General features: G+C 39.6%; 1 protein-coding gene across 1 annotated transcript in view; it reads right to left on the reverse strand.

Moving 5' to 3' along the window:
- The window catches only part of DPP4 (dipeptidyl peptidase 4), a 150,763-nt gene extending 147,903 nt beyond the window's left edge, over positions 1-2,860 (reverse strand). The window contains exon 1 of the mRNA XM_007494267.3: positions 2,754-2,860. The gene's annotated coding sequence lies outside the window, so the exon portion shown is untranslated. The remainder of the gene's footprint in view (positions 1-2,753) is intronic.
- Positions 2,861-12,225: the final 9,365 nt, after the last annotated feature.

Here is a 12,225-nt window from a genome sequence, read left to right on the forward strand (position 1 = left end):
TTTTTTTTCAGTTAACCTGAAAGGTCATTTCTAGGTTTAAAGCCATGATTCAGTGACTAATATCTACGTACCATTGTAATTGTTTTACCTTATACATTAGTACAGCTCTTGCATTCTCAATTCAAATTAGATCTTTATTAACCAATGTTGCATTTACAAGAACAGAAATATTAATAATAACTCTAGACACTCTGAATCCTGACTTTCTCCTTCTCTCACCTTAGACCTTTACCTCCTTCAGGAGGGGTGTTGAAGCAGCTTGTAGGACACGCAATAGGGAAAGAGATGAGACAGTAAGGAGACTTCATAAAAATATAATCAGATTAAACAATGAAAAAGGCAAGAAGGATTGAGGGGAGGTAGAAGTCCTGGGCAGAAACCTCAGATTTGAGAGAGGGAGGCAGATTGATATCTTTTTTCTCTTTACCCTATTCCTTTTCAATGCAGTTATTATAATTATTGCCCAGTTCCTCACATGCTCTCTTATCTCTCCAAAATGCTTGTCTCCAGGTCAAAGGAGATACTTCATGAAAGAGAAACTGGTAGAGTAATCTGATGATTCTGGAATGTGAGGGTGATTACTTTTCCCTCTTTCACTGGTGGTCTCCAACGGAAATCAAAATATAAAGGCAGAAGTTCTTAACCTGGAATATGTGGATATTTTTTAATACATTTCTATAACTACTTTAATATATTGATTTCCTTTGTAGGTCTGTGTTCTTAATTTTATTAATTTAAAATCATTATTCTGATTTTAGGGATGCATAAGGCTTCATCAGACTGCCAAAAAAGCCATGGCCAAAAAAAGGTCAATAACCTCTGAGATGCCATAAGAACGATAACTTTAATTCCAGTCTTCCTTTCCCTGACCTCATCCCTCTACTTGAACCTTTCCCAAAAAATCTACACACCAGGCTCTTTTAGTTAATGAATTTCTCACAGAAGAAGATTTTCCTCCTATACAATGCTATTCTACCACCTATTTTGCACACGGTCATATGCCTCCATTGCCAGATTTTAGTCATGAGCCACATTCCAGCAAATATCAATGATACCTATTGGGTGAAATTTTCTTGCTTGCACTAAGATTTCATTAGAGTATAGCCACCCAAAGCCATAGGTATTATTACTGCTGTTTTTCTTGATTGTGTTTCTTGTGCTACGTTGGGGTTTTGCCCTGCTTTCTTATTACCTCATACCTACTACATTTTTGTGGTTTATGGATTATTAGATCTATGTGAACAAGTTTCTTCCTCCCTTTCTGTCTTTAGTTTAAATATTGACCAATTTCACAAGTTTCCAGGCAAATATATTTTTCCTCGGCTTTGTTAGATATGTTCGATTACTAGGCAAGAGCCTCACATTCTTATATCTTAAGAATTAACCCTGAAATATAAATTTTCTCCGACACCATATTTTTTATAAGCATCTGTTCTATTCCCAAATAACTTCTGTCTTCCAAAGTTCCTATCTTTATTCGACAGCAGTGGTGAAACATCACCTAGACAAATCAGGTTTTCAGTTTTTTGCTCAGGCGCCATGGTCCCTAGAAATGGTTTCTAGATTCTCCCTGGAAGCACTAATCTTCCTTTCACATAAATCACCAGAAGAGATCGTCACCTTTGACAAGTCTTGGATACTCCCTGCCATGTTCAAGATATACACTCTAGGAAGAGAGAATCCTTGTCTGTTGTTCTTATAAAATCTACTCCACAGCAGTTCTACCTTACAAAGAGATTTAGCAGCCCCAGGACTTATTTCTCATTTTGGTGACTAGAAGCCCCCAAGACTATTATAATCCACAGGTTATTAGGTGGATTTTATGTGTGTATTACAGTAAGAGTTGCTTCCCATTTAGAGTCCAGCTTTACTCTCCAAGAAAAAACTTCAATTCCTTTACATAGTTCCAGTGATTCAATGGTCCTTTTCTCTCGTTCCTTTCTGTTCCTTTCATCCTCCACCTACACCAATCCCACCTTCCTAACATAGGTCAGAATTTCACTCCTTAGTTTTGGATTTCTGTTTCTGCTTCTTTTCTTCTGGAAGTCTTCCCCCCTCTTCTCTCCTGGAGCCCTTTACTCTCTTGGTTCACATGGGGAGAGTAAAGAGACAGTCATCAGATGTGGCTTACTTGTTTTTAGCCTCTTTGCTGTGTCACTGCCTTCTTTACTCTTTAGAACCGGTTCGCATGTCCCTAAGAAGCAATGTGCCCATCTGGGTGATTTTCAGAAATGGCGAATGACAGAAGAAAGTTTGAAGGGATGTTGGTGTTGCTTTCCATGTCTACTAAGTGTAAAATCCAGCCTCCTTCACATAACATTGAAAATCCTTTATAGTCTGGTTCCAACTTACCTCTCTATCCTGATTTCACACAATCCCCCTTCTTACACTCTACCCTCCAGCCAAATTGGACTGCTTATCCTTCCCTAGTTAGGAGCCATCTCTCCCCTGAGCTTTGTGCCGCTCCTTCCTTTTGCCTTAAGTGTTCTCTCACTTACCTCATTTTCTGCACTTCTGCCCATTTTAGGGCCATTGGCTCCTTCATAGCTGGAAGGTACCTATGAGGTCATCTCGTCCAGATCTCTCATTTTACACAAGAGAAAAATGAGGTCCAAAGAGGTCAAAAGAGTTAACCATGCAAGGTATTCCAGTAGCAAAGCCAGGAGTTGAATCTAGTTTTTCTGACTCCAGAAACCAGCACTCTTTCTACCATACCACACTTTTAGGACCAAAGATCAAATGTTAACACCTACATGAAGCTTGGCTTGGCGGTCCTCCTTTCCTCAAACCCATCCTCTTCAAGGGAAGTAATTACTTCCTCTTCACAATTCGCATAGAACTTTGTGTCTTGAGAACCCTTACCTTCCTTCTTAGAATCTCTACTGTGAATTGTTTCCTAAGCAGAAGAGCCAAGAGCTGGACAATGGGGATTAAATGGTTTGCCTAGGGTCATGCAGGTAGGTCTTGAGGTCAGATTTGAACCCGGTCTGGAGACCTAGCTCTTAATTCACTGAGCCACCTAGTTGCTGTATCCATTTACTTTTTTTTTTTTAAACTCTTACCTTCTGTCTTGGAGCCAATACTCTGTATTGGCTCCAAGACAGAAGAGTGGTAAAGGTTAGGCAATGAGGGTCAAGTGACTTGTCCAGGGTCACACAGCTGGGAAGTGGCTGAGGCCATATTTGAACCTAGGACCTCCCTTCTCTAGGCCTGGCTCTCAATACCCTGAGCTACCCAGCTGCCCTCTTCCATTTACTTTTGATGTGTTTTTTTTTTTCCTTCTGCCTTCAATTGTGAGCTGCTTGAGGAAAAACACAAGGGTTTATTTATCTTCCTATCCTTTGGGCTTATGCAATGCTTTACATGTAGTAAGTACTTAGTAAATATTTGACAAATGCTTTTTAAAAACTGATAGTTAGATCTTTATTCTGTAAGAATTTGGGATAAAATAAAACTATCCTCTGGCCTCTGTACGGGGCTGTGAAATTGCCAACGAGATATAGCATGACTTAAGGGAGAGTCCTACACTTGTGTTTGGAAGATGGAGATTTGAATCCTGCCTCTGACACTAGTGGTATAACTGTGCAAATCATCTTATCCCTTTGTGCTTCTATTACTTCATCTTTAAATGGTGATTAATAAAACCTGTAATCCTTTTTCTTTCTTTTTTTTTAGAAACTCTTACTTCCCATCTTAGATTAAATACTTAAGTTATCTGTTCCAAAGCAGAAAAAGAGTAAGAGCTAGGGAACTGAGGTTAAGTGACTTTCTGGGTCACCAGAATGAAGTTTCCAAACTATCTCAATGGACTGAAATTCTAGGCCTTCCCCAACAAGGTAACATTTAATAGAGAAAAATGCAAAATCCCACACTTGCCTTCAGAGGCAATATGATGCATGGAGTACTACTGTTAGAATAAAGAAGAACAAGCTTTCAAACCCTGGCACCAAAATTTACTAGTTATGTTCCTGGAGCCAAGTTGTTTGTTTGTTTGTTTTTTTACCCATTTTTCTGGGCCTTAGTTTCCTTATCTTTAAAATGAAGTTTATACAAATTTTCTGCATCTTTCAGGCATGTTCTGGAGTAAAGTGTTCTGCATACCTTGAGACTAAATTTAAAATGTTATCTCTTTATTATTTGAACTTTTAAAAATGCTTTTAAGAATGAATGAAGGGTAGCAACAAATTGGGAAACAATCTTCATAAAAACCTCTGACAAAGGTTTAATTACTCAAATTTGCAAAGAACTAAATCAATTGTACAAAAAATCAAGCCATTCTCCAATTGACAAATGGGCACGGGACATGAACAGGCAGTTCTCAGCCAAAGAAATCAAAACTATTAATAAGCACATGAAAAAGTGCTCTTCATCTCTTAAAATCAGAGAGATGCAAATCAAAACAACTCTGAGGTATCACCTCACTCCTAGCAGATTGGCTAACATGACAGCTATGGAAAGTAATGAATGCTGGAGGTGATGTGGCAAAGTCGGGACACTAATTCATTGCTGGTGGAGTTGTGAATTGATCCAGCCATTCTGGAGGGCAATTTGGAACTATGCCCAAAGGGTGATAAAAGACTGTCTGCCCTTTGATCCAGCCATAGCACTGCTGGGTTTGTACCCCAAAGAGATAATAAGGAAAAAGACTTGTACAAGAATATTCATAGCTGTGCTCTTTGTGGTGGCCAAAATTGGAAAATGAGGGGATGCCCTTCAGTTGGGGAATGGCTGAACAAATTGTGGTATATGTTGGTGATGGAATACTATTGTGCTAAAAGGAATAATACAGTGGAGGAATTCCATGGAGACTGGAACAACCTCCAGGAAGTGATGCAGAGCGAGAGGAGCAGAACCAGGAGAACATTGTACACAGAGACTGATACATTGTGGTACAATCGAAGGTGATGGACTTCTCCATTGGTGGCGGTGTAATGCCCCTGAACAACTTGCAGGGATCTAAAAAACACTATCCACAAGCAGAGGATAAACTGTGGGAGTAAAAACACCGATGAAAAGCAACTGCTTGACTACAGGGGTTGAGGGGATATGACTGAGGAGAGACTCTAAATGAACACTATAATGCAAATACCAACAACAGGGAAATGGGTTCGAGTCAAGAAGACATGTGATAACCAGTGGAATCGTGCGTCGGCTATGGGAGAGGGAAAGGTGGTGGGATGGGGGGCGGGGAGGAAAAGAAAATGATCTTTGTTTCCAGTGAATAATGTTTGGAAATGACCAAATAAAATTAAAAAAAAAAAAGAATGAATGAAGGGGGATACCTGATAACATTTCATATTTTAAAAAGTTTAAGGGTTTTTCATTGACAAGCAGAATTCACAGTATTATTTGTTTGTGAAAAAAAAAGCAAAAACAAAAATGGCTGTTTTTATTCAAGGTAGCGGACAACTTGATTTTATGAAACTTTAAATTGACCCTTGCCCCTGACAATGCACTGACTTCAAGAAAGCCCTTTACTGACCCTTGTCCCAGACTGAACCCTAAACCCTCAAGCACTCCCTTGATCACTTGGGATAGCATTAGCAGATATAATCAAGTCTTCCATATCCTTTTTGTTTTCTCAGTTTCTCTTTTTGTATATAGGTGACTCCCAGGTACCTTGGCTTTTGGCTATTGCATGTGGGCCTCTCTTAGTCATTTTAGACTGTGGCTACTGCAAGTCTCAAGGAGTGACAGGGCATAAGCCCTCCTCCTTCTCCCAATGCTATATAAGCACATTGCATTTTGTAGTTCAGTGGAAGTGCCAGACAGATGTTCTATGTGGCTTCCCAGATTAATCTTTCTATCTGGATTAAAGATCACTATTAGAATTACCTTGGTGGGGGCAGCTGGGTAGCTCAGTGGATTGAGAGCCAGACATAGAGATGGGAGGTCCTAGGTTCAAATCTGACCTCAGACACTTCCCAGCTGTGTGATCCTGGGCAAGTCACTTGACCCCCATTGCCAAGCCCTTAAAACTCTTCTGCCTTGGAGCCAATACATTGGCTCCAAGACAGAAGGTAAGGGTTTAAAAAAAAAAAAGAATTACCTTGGAGTTCTGTGCTTTTTCAGATTGACTATATATATTCTATGTATCGATAAAGAGATATACGTACATCTACATCATCTATATCTATGGGATTTTGTACACAGGAGGCATGATCTCAATGTCCTCTGCCCTACTCAGTCTACATTTGGAATGTTTTGTTCACTTTAGAGTAAAATTGGTTCTTTTCTTAGAAAATGCCTTATTGATGTGTTTAGTTTTTACATTATAATCTTTCCCAGATCCACCTGCTATCCTCCCTTTTAACAAAAAAGCAATTAAACAAAACTAATCAGTGGTGACAGTCAGTGTCTGAGTTATCACAATATTCTGAATGCACAGTGCAGAGGTTCTAAAGATTGGAAAAGCTAGTGGCTATGGGTACAGAGAAGGGGAAAGAGGCAAGAAACTGAAAAAGATAAAATTGGTAAGACTGGCAACGGATAAGAGGTGAAGGAGAATGAGGGTCAAGGAGGACTCAAAGGGTAAGTGACTTGTCAGGGACAAGGGTGTAAACCTTGAAATTTCTTCCATCTGAAGCTTCGTAAAACCAAGTTGTCGATACCTTGAGTGACTTGAAGAAGGTGATGTGCTCAATGGAAATAGGGAGGTCCCAAAGATGGGTGGGTTTGAGGGGAGATATAATGAATTCCTTTGTGGACTTGTCAAGTTCTCCAGGGACCAGGGAAAATGATTGGTTTTGGGTTTGTTTGTTTGTTTTTTTGCCTAGGCATAATGCGTACTTTTAGATGGCTATGAACTTCGTTCATCTTTCACAAATATCTGTCCAGAAGACCTGGCCAATATAATCCTCATTACAAAGTAGACTTTTAACAAACTGTCTCTTTCATTACTCAGCACATTTCTACTCACGGACACTCGCCCTACCCGTTCTTGGAATTTCTCCTTCCTTATGTTTGCTTTCTCCATCTGGTCCAGATAAGCCCCCCCAACCCAAGGCAGATGGTATTTTTTTAAAATGCCTACTCTGTCTTAAATGTGACGGACTATAATTCAGTAACTTGATTCCTTTAGAACTTTATAATCTGACTGGTCTTTTTGAAATGCAAGTACATGTTCTCATTTGACAAATCCCGTTAAGGATTTCTTTGGAACATGGTTCTCAAACAACCACTTTTGATTTAACGCAAAGATTCTCAGAGGGAATGAGAAGTCAAAATTATTTTCATAATAATCCTAAAATGTTTTCATTTTTAATACGGCAAATATCAAGAGATTTAATCCACGTACCGAAAAGATATTTAGGATCCTCAATAATTTTTAAAAGCATAAAGGGGTCTGGAAACCAAAAAGCTTGAAGATTGCTTCTTTAGAGATTATCTACAATTAGAGTTTTTGGTCATGCTTTGCTTTGTAATGACAAATGGCCAATTGTTTCAGAAAAGTAATTTTTATGGAATTACAATACTAGAAAGGACAAAATAAGCACATTCAGGGAGACCCTTCTGTCGTCTTATCTTGAAACAAGGTCCTGAAGTGACTCAAAGGCCAGGGAAGAACTCTTAATGTCAGGGGACTCCAGACCGAGCAATAATATTTTCTGGAGCTCTAATACTGTGTCTGCCTGCCTCCTATGCAATGGAACATTCTGTCACTTTTGGGTAAAGTAGGTATCTGGATATCATATGCTATGCAGGAACATACCTCCCAGTGTATGAAGGAATTTCAGGGCAAATGAGACTATTGGTAAAGTATACAGGTCCAGTTGAATATCTTGCCAAGAGTTAGCCTTGATCAACCAACTGGTGAGTGATCTTTTTTTGCCTCAGCCCTGAAACCCAGGTAAAAGCCTTCCTGGAATGTGTCTTGCTGGCCCCATATGACTGGCACATTGTTCTTATAATCCCATATAATCAAAGTGCTCTGCAATTTCCCAAATGAAATCTAGCTTGACCTCTACTTCCTATTCAATCCTGGGTGGAGTTCATTTTTCATCTCTAGCGGCTGCCCAAAGACAACAAGAAGCATCATTGTTTTTTTCTCTTGCTAGCTGCAGTTTAATCTACAAATGATCTCAGGGTTATGTGGTTGAGGTCTCATGCTAAATTCTCTGCAAGCTTGTTTTCCTCTCACTACTTTTCACTGTTATGTGAGGTCATGCTACTTATAATTCTCTGAGGTCTTCCACATTATTTTTCAGATGAACTTATACTCTTGAACAATTTCACTTTTGGCTATTATTTCTTTCCCTTTAGCAAGAAGGTCAAGTGTTGGCTGGTCAATGTGGTTTTTGGACTCTTCTGACCTCATTATTGTGACTAGCTTATAGTATATAAACCTTTAAAAATGCTGGCAATGAAGCATATTGAAAGGCGGTGTGGTCCCCAAGAGATTTAGAATGAGGAAGTTATTATTGTTGTTCAGTCATGTCTTGTTTTTCCTGACCCCATTTGGGGTTTTTTTGGCAAAGATCCTGGAGTGGTTTGCCATTCCTTTCTCGAGCTCATTTTCCAGAGGAGGAAACTGAGGCAACTGGGGATAAGTGACTTGCCCAGCATCACACAGCTAGTAAGTGGCTAACTCCAGACTGGGTACTCTATCCACGGTGCCATCTAGCTGCCCAAGAAATGAGGAAGATCTGAGTTAAAATCTTGCTTTTGATACTAGCTATGTGACCATTGAAAATCATTAAACCTCTTTCTACCTCCATGGAATGCACATACCTCATAGGGTCATTATGAGGATCAAAGGAGGTAATATATGGAAACTAATTTACAAACCTGAAGATTCTTAATTAAATAAAATTAACAATCTGCATTGGTAGTAGGAAAATCCTCACTGGTGATTCCCTACATCAACAAAATTCCAGGTTCAGTCCAAAAAATATATATTTGTTAGATCCTCTACTGACACCAAGGAAACAAAGCCCCAAATCAGTCCCTGCTATTAGGGAACTTGTATTTTATTAAAGGATGACATATGTTCAATGATAAATAAATTCCAAATAATTTGAGAAGAGAAACAGCACTGAAAGGAGTAGGGTGCACAGAGGACTCAAATTGGAGGTTTCAAGGAAGCAACTGACTATTGGCGGGAGTTCTTTTGTCCACTTGTTTGTTTTAAACCCTTACCTTCTGTCTTAGAATTAAAGAGCATAAAGAGTAGGTAATGGTAGTGAAGAAACTCGCCCAGGATCTCACAGCCAGAAAGTGTCTGAGTTGAGATTTGATCCTGGGACCTCCTGTCTCCAGGCTTGACTCTCTATCTACTGAGCTACCTAGCTGCCCCTGACTTGAGTTTTTAAGGAAGAAAACAATTGCTAAGAAGAAGAGATTAGGCAGGGGTACCTTCCAGAGACAATATATTCAAATGCATATAGGTTTGAGATAGAATTTGTGTATCCCATAACTTAGGACCATGGTTCTGAGTTTATATGAACTGGGTTCAAACCTGGGGGATTTCTCACATCCCTGTTCTGTCATTTAATACTTTTTGATGGTAAAACACTCAACATCTCTAAGGCTCAGTTTCCTTATCTGTAAAATGAGAAGGTTGGACTATGTTACCTTTTAATGACCCTTCTTGCTCTAACCCTATGAGCTTGTACATCTCTTTTGTCTTTTGCCCCAAACACAGCGTTTCTTCTGGAAACATCAAAATTTGACTTATGTCTTAGGTCTCCACAAATAGGAGAAAGAACTCTCTGTTCCCATGCAAGCATGCAGGCCAATATCAAATATAGGATAGACTTTATAAATTAGATCAATCAAAAAAAAGGCAAAGGATTTACTTTCAAGTCTCTTAAAAGTATTAATAACTTTCCTCCCCCCTTTCTTCTGACCTTCTTTCTTTCCTAGGGAATTATATAAAGTCCTTTAGATCTTTAGCATTACTTGGGGGTTTGAACTTTCTACCCTCAGCAAGTTGAATACATTTGAGATTTCCAGCCAAGCAACTCCCTTCATCCAGTTAAATCGTAGCTCCCTTTATGGGGGACCTATTTAGTCCCCTTAATTCACAGTATTACCCACTTTATTGGAGGCCCTCCACTGGGAGTGAGAGAAGAGAGAAGAGTATTCGGAATATCTTGAAAGTGTCTCATTTCATGTTCACCTCTACATTCCAAACAACTCACAGTATCAGTGATGGGTAAGACCAAGATTTTCTCCTTGGCCTCCTGTAGCTCTTGCCATACCTTAAATCTTTAGCTCTATTTGATTCAGAAACTCCTCCTTTTGTCTAGAAAACTTGGTCCTAAATCTCTGTACTTTTGCCTGTACTATCCCTCTCCTGCCAGTTTGAATTTCCTCATCCCCTGACTACTTCATCCAGAAATTCTTTCTACCCTACTGCTGTATTCAAGTACCAGGGCCATCTCTGAGGCCACGTTGTATACTGAAGGGGAACTTACTCCCCCTCAAGGGAGTCCAATACAAGTCATTATTTCTACTTTGTTTTTTGCAAAGGTGATGTCAGGGAATACAGCTCAGGTAGCAACTCCATCAGCAATTGGTCGGGCAATAAGTACCTATGAACTTCACAAAGATAAGATGAACAGTGATAGCCAGGACAAAAATTCAAATCTTACCAAAGAGTCTTTGTCAGTGTCAGAATAATGATTTCAACTGAATTAACATTGACTGGAGGTGAAGCTTGTCAAGAAATTTCACAGAGACTGATCCAACCATTCTGGAGGGCAATTTGGAACTATGCCCAAAGGGCGACAAAAGAATATCTACCCTTTGACCCAGCCATAGCACTGCTGGGTCTGTACCCCAAAGAGATAATGGACACAAAGACTTGTACAAAAATATTCATAGCTGCGCTCTTTGTGGTGGCCCAAAACTGGAAAATGAGGGGATGCCCATCAATTGGGGAATGGCTGAACAAACTGTGGTATATGTTGGTGATGGAATACTATTGTGCTCAAAGGAATAATAAAGTGGAGAAGTTCCATGGAGACTGGAACAACCTCCAGGAAGTGATGCAGAGCGAGAGGAGCAGAACCAGGAGAACATTGTACACAGAGACAAACACACTGTGGTATCATCGAACGTAATGGACTTCTCCATTAGGGGCAGTGTAATGTCCCTGAACAACTTGCAGGGACCCAGGAGAAAAAAACACTACTCATAAGCAAAGGATAAACTATGGGAGTGGAAACACCGAGAAAAAGCAACTGCCTGAATACAGAGGTTGAGGGGACATGACAGAGGATAGACTCTAAATGAACACTCTAATGCAAATACTATCAACAAAGCAATGGGTTCAAATCAAGAAAACATCTAATGCCCAGTGGACTTACGCGTCGGCTATGGGGGGTGGGGGGGGGGGGGAGGAAAAGAAAATGATCTATGTCTTTAACGAATAATGCTTGGAAATGACCAAATAAAATATATTAAAAAAAAAAAAAGAAATTTCACAGAGTTCTGAAATCATTCATGCACCAGTGGGAACATCTGGATGACACTTGGGCTGGTATTAATCATTTCTGATGCTTCTGCCCGGCGGCACTGGGATAGGGCTGAAGCTTTACCAGGACTTGCCTAACCCCTACCTGACTGTGGTTTAGAGTGTGACCTTTTTACTGATCCAGTCACCTCCCTTGTCCTTCCAGAACCACTTTCCCTCTGGAGATATAATCCACTATAATCTTAGAGTTTTTAGCCTAGAGTCAATATGGTGGCTCTTCATTTTTGTGCTCCCTTTCTCTATTGTATTTGGTTTATATCAGGAGAAAAATTATTATAGTTTCAATTAGAAAGAAACAGAAAACTATTGAGAAAAGAATTGCACCTTCCACCTACCCTGGTAGAAGGAAGTACTAACTCTTAATTACCCAGCAAACCACCTGCCCAGAGGAAAGCCAAGCAAGAGGCTGAGCATTTCCATTCAGGGGTCAGAAAGAGAACTTGAAGACACTTTGGTATTTTGAAGACACGTTTTTTAGATTTGATTTGAATTCTACAACCCTTAGATTCCAAAGATTAGTGATTAAACTAGAAAAGTGGTTGGGATGAGATGACTTTCCAGGACACTCATACTGCTCCTTAGTGCCAGACCTTTTTTTTAATCATTTTTTTCCCAGTTACACCTAAAAACAGTTTTTAACATTTGTTTTTGTTTTTAAAATGTTTGAGTTTCAAATTCTCTTTCCCCTCTCCCTCACCCTAAACTGCAAGCATGCAAAACACATTTCTATATTAGTCATTTTGTGA

This window comes from Monodelphis domestica, chromosome 4, assembly GCF_027887165.1.
Source record: "Monodelphis domestica isolate mMonDom1 chromosome 4, mMonDom1.pri, whole genome shotgun sequence".
In the NCBI taxonomy this organism is placed as follows: Eukaryota; Metazoa; Chordata; class Mammalia; order Didelphimorphia; family Didelphidae; genus Monodelphis; species Monodelphis domestica.